General features: G+C 37.6%; 1 protein-coding gene across 7 annotated transcripts in view; it reads right to left on the reverse strand.

The window, feature by feature from the left end:
• Positions 1–8,012, reverse strand: part of rbpjl (recombination signal binding protein for immunoglobulin kappa J region-like) — an 87,064-nt gene that overhangs the window by 19,675 nt on the left and 59,377 nt on the right. The window lies entirely within an intron of this gene.

Genomic DNA, 8,012 nt, shown 5'->3' on the forward strand with positions numbered 1-8,012 from the left:
AAATGTATTTAATCTGCTCATAGTGCGGATTAGAATGTTACTGTGTACATGTACCCTGAAAAAAATGATCTGATTATGACGTGCATTTTCATGCACCACACCTTATATTGGAAAACTTTTTTTTGACATGCGCAGCACATACCGTAAACGGATGTAGAAGAAGAAGCAGTGACTTCCGCTGTAAATGAATATGGCTCTGTGTATTTCTGCTTGTCTGATGTCACGTTATTTATTATAAATGTTTCCTTCTGTTAGCTACTTTTGTTTTACCTGTCTTTTTGAAATGGAGCTGTTCTGTGCCCTTTATGTTGTGATATGTATAGGTTGCCGCGCGTCTTCATGTTACAACATTCGGTGTACATGCCTGATGCTTGCAGTTAGCACTTGGAGTAGCTGTAAGGTCATGAATGAAACAGCCCGTTAAGACGACAACTGGATCCTTCCCTTTATTGTTACATCGACACAAGACACTCCAGACCATACTTTTGTTTTTGCTGGTCTCAGTTTTAGAGCAACACATTCAACAGTACATAATAATACTTCCGCATATGTTGAATGGGGGGAGACAGCAGCAAGACAATGGCTTCGTTACGAGATTGTTAAATTTAGCCCCCCCCCTCCAGTATAGCTGACGTCACTGACATGCGCAGTAAGGATAAGAAGTGTTTTCATGCGCTCCAATCTGAATGACTATCGGCATAAACCACCTGTTTTGATCGGAATAACATTTTGATCCGAACATGTGTGATCGGGTCAGAGTATTGCGAATGGTGTGTTTACATGAAACATTTTTATTCCGGTTAGGCTTTTAATTCGATTAAGTGTGTCCATGTGCACATAGCTAGTGTAATATGCCCAGGACATTTAAAAAGACCATTCCTTGCCCATGTCACTTAGTTACTCAAATTAATTGGTCTTATGGTAACTCAAAACACTCAAATCAATATTAAATCTCAAATTAATGTCGCCTATTGAAATTAATTAAAATTTAAATAATCTGTGCTTGCGCAATTTTAAAATCTAACACGCTTTTTAAAAAGAAAATCCAACATGAGATAATATATACTGTATTGTATACAAAACAATACAATAGAATGTAGTACAAACAAGTACAGTAGTTTTATGAATTAATGTAATATTAATGTACAGCATTGGGGAGTAAACTTCCACAGTATCTTCGTTAGAGCTGCTTCTTTGTCAAACACATCAGCAGCAGCTTCTCCATATTTTCATGGATAAATGTCTGCCGTTTTGATATTATTTTAACGTCCTTGGCTGGCGTTATCGACTCATTCTGCTTCAGTATGGTGCAGACAAGCACTACGCTCCAACTAGTGTAATCCCGATACCAATATTTTGGTACTGGTACCAAAATAATTTCTATACTTTTTGGTACTTTTCTAAACATATGTTTCTTATTGCAAGTTTGTCCTTAAATAAAATAATGAACATACAAGACAACTTGTCTTTTATTAGTAAGTAAGCAAACAAAGGCTGCCAATTTAGCTGCTGACATATGCAGTAACATATTGTGTCATTTTCCATTCTATTATTTTGTCAAAATTATTAAGGACAAGTGGTAGAAAATGAATTATTAATCTACTTGTTCATTTACTGTTAATATCGGCTTACTATCTCTTTTAACATGTTCTATCTACACTTCTGTTAAAATGTAATAATCACTTATTCTTCTGTTTGATACTTTACATTAGTTTTGTGTGATACCACAAATTTGGATGTCAATCCGTTACAGGATCATACATTGGTTATATTAAAAGTCCTCATGTGTCCAGGAACATCTTTCTTGAGTTTATGAACATAATACAAACAATATCGACGTAATCATAGTAGTATCGACTGAATACGTTACTGTACTTTGTATCATTACAGTGGATGTCAGGTGTAGATCCACCAATGGCGTTTGTTTACATTTTGACGCCGGTGAACTACGGTGTGTAAATAGTGAAACATGTTTAGCTATTCCTCGTCCTGCAGGGATGATACTTGTAAGAAACTTACTTTATTTGTCGCCATGGAGGCGAGGATTAGTGATTTAGAAGTAGCTAAAACACTGCCGACTGGGGCTGGACTTTAGCCGCTAGCTAGTTAGCCATGTCTTAAAGCGGTGGGCGTTTCAGTGTTATAACTTCACCTTTATCGTTAGTTTTTAAGCCAAAACGCATCCGTTTTCCCTTTTCTGTCAACACACTGTGTCTGCTTGTAAGTACTCCGTGATTGTGCGCTGCGGAACATGCTCGTCTGCTCGTAAACCAGCAATGACACGACGTGACGACGACGGGGGCGCGGCGGACCGGTTCTTTTCAGAGGCGGTATAGTACCGAATATGATTCATTAGTATCGCGGTCCTATACCGTATACCGTACAACCCTAGCGCCAACTGCTTTGCCAAGTTGGCATGATGTTTCGATAGCTATAAGCTAATGCTAGCGAGTAACTTAAGTGTTTTAGGCGGATCTTATGGGGTTCACTGTGGCATTCGCTATGCTAATTAGCAGCAGAGAGGCACATAACATAACATTTTTGTTTGCAAATTAAAACATAACAGAAGCCGACACACATCTTGTAGCTCAAAGTTGGGTCACAAATAAGTGGAGGTACCACTATATTAGCAAAAGGGCTGTTTCTTTAACCCAGGGGTCGGCAACCTTCAGCATACAAAGAGCCATTGGAGCCCATTTACCCCCAAACAAAACCCATCCAGAGCCGCAAACTCTGTTCGATTCCTAATATGACGATAACACCACTTAAAGTTTCCTTACACTTGTGCTATAGGACTTATGAAATCAAACACTTGACAAAAACGACTCGCATTTTATTTCTGGGTATAACGAAGCAAATCACCAAATAATGTTGAATATTAGAAAAAGAATACACTGTTCCTTCCCTTATTAATGAATAAAACAAATAAAAATCAGACCCCAAAAGGGACAAGCGGTAGAGAATGGATAGATGGAACTCATTCCATTTTTCTCAAGGCTACTATTACGGCATATTCATCTGACTAAAGATGGAAAACAACAACCTCGTCATCAATGAAAGCAAATTAATAAAAATTTAAGTAAATAAAATGTTTCTCTTTTTTTGATCCGTCCATTGCTGGAGGTTGACCGCTAAAAACAATACAATACAAAAGAGATGTCGCATTAGGGCTGTGACCTACACTTCCTTTGACAATATATTCAAATGTGTTTTACTTTCATATGACAAGATCCCAGAACTCTCCAAAATAACAACTGTTAAATTAAAATAAACTAACTGAATAAAATGAAGTATATTAAATCAAGTAACCATTATTTGTTGACATTCGGTTTCAAAGCCAAAGGGAGCCACGGCGGAGGCATGAAAGAGCCGCGGGTTGCAGACCCCTGCTTTATCCAATCAGATTTTAGATTTGTCTCACAGGGCCTTCTAGCAGGTGTACTATTATGTCAGCATTTTATTGTTCTCTGATTCGCTAAATACAATAAAACAAACTCAAGGTCGACAAGTTGAAAAATCTGTAGCAATCTGCACATAATAATACAATAACTGTTGGAGGAGGAGAAATTGAATTAAAACTAAATTTTCAAGGCAATGTTTTTTGTTTTTTTTGGTTTATAGATGATGTGCACTATATATTATTCACAAGTAATCATTGGGAGCACTAGATTTAACTATTAGCTAATTTTCTTATGTAGTCCTTAAAACACACTTGACATACATGGGAGGAAAAATAAACAATAGATAAATAATAAAATGACCCTTATTCAAGGACATATACTCGTATAAAAATCAGAACAACAAATAACGGTAATATATACAATAAAACAAATAGTACACACATCCCACATGATCTCATAATTACTTGTTTAAAAGGACACCGATCATATTTGTATATATTGTATTTGCTGATGTAGTTCTATTTTGTTGTCTCCAGCGGCGTCACTAGGTTTGAAGGACAGAGGGAGGGCTTAGCCCCAAGGAGGCCCCCCATTTTTTTGCACTTGCAAGATTTTTTTCACTCACAACTTTTTGGCACTGTATTAGAATTACAAAACAAACACTGAATACATCTAAATGGTTGAAAGTGGAAGTGCAAGAAAGCTTTAGTCATCTTTAGTAAGCATGAGATGGCCCAAACACATAAGGACAGTGTTGTTGCATGGAAAAGCTAGCAGGCAACTTGCAAACATGGAAACATTGCACAGATGATAGCAGTGTAAACGAACTTGCACAGCAATATAGAGTTGACCTGAAAACAGAGGAGGTTCTGGTGAAAAAAAAAACGTTCTTGCCTGGAAAACAGGGGCTGGATGTCCATCCAAAGATATGTTGTCTGTGCATAACTTCTTTGATTTAGAGTTTTTGCACTTGCAAGATTTATTTGCTTACAACTTGTTGTTACTGTATTAGAATTACATAGCAAATACTTACGAAATGGAAATGGTTGAAAAGCAATATTGTTACTTTCCTGTTATTATTGTAATGGTAATTCAAGGCAATTAGACCACATGTGTCAAATTCAAGGCCCACAGGCCACACCTGGCCAAATTAATTATTATTATATGGACTATCACAGTAACCTGCCATTCATGATGAAAATGCTACAAGTGAAGATAAAAAACACCCATAGAACTCCACTTTTTTGTCTATGAGTCTATCAGTGCATCCAGTCTTCGAGCCCCCAAAACACTACTCTGAAATAACAGTACGGCTATTAAATTACATCAATAAGGTCTAAGTAGCACACCTCTTCTGCAAAGCTGTAGTAGTGTGATTTGCCTATCATGAGGTATGGAAGCCATGTAAATAAGACCGCCCACAAAATGGCGCATCCTGAAGCGACTGTCAGAAAGCGGCTTGAAGATGATCTGTAAAATATAATCTGTGCAACATTTTATCCAAAGAACCACCATTACATGTTATGTAGACCACAAGGAAGTGTTTTCAATTTAGAAAAAAAGAATAATAAAATGACTCCTTTAATGCGCCCTATAATGCGCCTTTTGTATGAAAATAGACCTGACTAGACCCGCTAATCGGCAGTGCGCCTTATAATCCGGTGCGCCCTATGGTCCGGAAAATACGGTAGTTGACAAATTAGCAGAAACAGGCGAAAATAATGTTTTAGGAACTTAAGTCATTCAATGTTTCGCCACTGATCGCCCAACACCCTCTTCAGAGCAGACATCGAGGCAGGAGACATCTTATTTTATAATCTTCTCCGTGGTTCAGGAAATGTTGACTGTGATGGCACAGAATCTTTGAAATTGCAACAGAAGCGCCAGTACTGAGATGACTAGAATTGAAGCATGTTTACTTTCGGGTTTACTTATGTAAACTCTGCAGGACGTGCAACATCAGGCCGCAGTTTGATGATTTATAATCATAATGAATAATGACAGGTTATATATATATATATATATATATATTTTTTTTTTTTTTTTTAACTCATATTCCTGCATATTTATATTAATTTTGTCTGCATTGTTTAGTAAAAAAAAACAAAAAACATCACACCAAATTATTAAAAGGGGCTTAAGAATATTTTAAAACTAAATCGGCCTAATAACGCCAATGGTTGTCTCTCTGTCTTGTCCCAGCAGTTTTACCCCTCTGTCTTCTTTTTTTCTTCTTTGTATCCCCTTCTGCTCTGGTCAGGATGCATCAAACACTAAATATATATATTTAATAAAGTCACATTCAAATAATAATTGTAAAGTAAATCTGTACAGCAGATATGGACATGTACATCAACAATACGATTTGCCTGAGTGGCTGGACAGGACACATAACAAAAATTATAAATACATTTAAAAAATTTTTTTTTTTTTAAAAGGTTACTGATACAACAATGTAAAAATACAAACAAAATGCAATATTTTATTCATAAAATGCCTGTGCAAAGAGGCCTACAGTAAAAAGTGCCAATGAAGTACAAAATAGCTACATTAAAATGATTTCAGACGACTCCACAATACACAGCTGCGATGTATGGTTGATGAAGTGCATGTGAAAAATGTATCAATTTTACTAACACTCTGGAGCAGGAATAGATTAATAGTCCAACCTACAATACACAGTTAAAAATGTCTTACTGTTAACCTACTATTTATGCTGTGTACTGTATATCATATCAAAGTACTAGTTTACCAGAAGGGGTAGACATCGTAAGCTGTGCATCCATGGATTTTGTCCACAAATAATCATCTTTGGTGTGTACTGTAAGATGTCTTCATTCTACTTTTTGGTGTTTTTGTCATCTTATTAGACCAGGTGTCGGGAACCTTTTTGGCTGAGAGAGCCATGACAGCCAAATATTTTAAAATGTATTTCCGTGAGAGCCATATAATATTTTTTTTAACACTGAATACAACTAAATGCGTGCATTTTGAAGTAAGACCAACATTTAAGTATAATAAGTCTCTCATTCTTTTTAATAACATTGTTATTCTGAAGCTAACCAATAATAAATACAATACTTCTTACCATTAATGCAACTTCTTGAACAGGTGCGGTAGAAAACGGATGGATTAAAATGCATGAAAATGTTTTATATTTTGAACGTTATTTTTAACACTGTGATTACCAGCGGAATTATTCAGTACTTATCCTGTTAAGTAATGTCAGCTACGATTTATCTGAGAGCCAGATGCAGTCATCAAAAGAGCCACATCTGTCTCTAGAGCCATAGGTTCCCTACCCCTGTATTAGACATTGACGCTTGTTACAGTCGGCCAAACACAAAATTTACAGTTACATACTGTAAAGATAAAGGGTGTCTTAATTAATAATAATGATAATTATCCCCAATAGACAACATGTTTCTTTCTGTAATGCCACATCTTGTAAGATTGTGTTTTTTGTAAATTATTGATACTTTGTATAATCGTGACGTGACAGCCGTGCTATTAAGAGGCGGATTAAGTCGTTGAAATCTCCACTGAAGGCCCAGGTACCAAATGCCACACACACGTTGTGTTAAGTCTCGACGACACACATGTGCACACGCACTCGCGCACACAGGCATTGTGTTAAGTCTTTCACTCACTCACACATACATGCGCACACACATTCTGGTAAAGTCACAGTGTTTCTTTGAAGACACTAAAAGTTCACTTTGGCTCATGAGAACATTCCTGAACACACACACACACACACACACACACACACACACACACACACACACACACACACACAAGTGCACCCATAAAGAAAGTGTTAAGTCTTTCTCAGAAACACACACACTCCTAGCTAACCTTTGACCTTGTGCACTCGTACTTGATGGGACACTTGTTTTTAAGTGCGTGTGAGCCTAGGTCACCATGAGTGTCAGCAGTCGTCCAAATTAGACCTTTCCCTGCTGAAAGGTCAGAGGTCATAGTGAGCTTGTGATGTTTCACAGTGAATACCTACTTGAATCCCCCCCACCGATGCTGTACTGTACATTCTCTGACGTTTGACCACTAAAACTACTGCTGGTTTTGGCCTGCAAGGACTTAACAAGTTTGAACTTTCTTACAGCCAACATGTGAAAGTATGGACCACCTTAAGTGTTGGAGGTGGGGGGGGGGGGGGGGGGTCCGGCTTCAGGGCACCAAGGACCAGAAAAGAAAAAGAGGCGGGGCAAAGCACAAATATAAGAGACTAGTTTGGTAAATAAATGAAGCTGTTGTTGTTGTTATGTTATTGTCGTTGTGTCGTTTCTACTCATGACTTTCTTTGGCGTTCTGATCGGCTAACATGGTCTCACTTCTGGCGCAAAATGTATTTAAAAAAAAGTATTGCAGTCATTTTTGTAACTCACCTGGAAGACAAAAGAGAGCTTCACGTCACAATTTCAAACTTTAGTAGTCGGCTGTTTTTTCTTCTTCTGTGTGTGTGTGCCTGCATGTGAGTGCGCGCGCGTGTGTGTGTGTGTATGTGTGTGGGGGGGGTGGTTTAGGGAGTGTGGGCTGTTATAGCCTCCTGCCCCCCCTCCACTGCCTCATTCCAGCACAAAGAAGCATCGA

Source organism: Nerophis lumbriciformis, linkage group LG38 (assembly GCF_033978685.3).
Source record: "Nerophis lumbriciformis linkage group LG38, RoL_Nlum_v2.1, whole genome shotgun sequence".
Lineage (NCBI taxonomy): Eukaryota > Metazoa > Chordata > Actinopteri > Syngnathiformes > Syngnathidae > Nerophis > Nerophis lumbriciformis.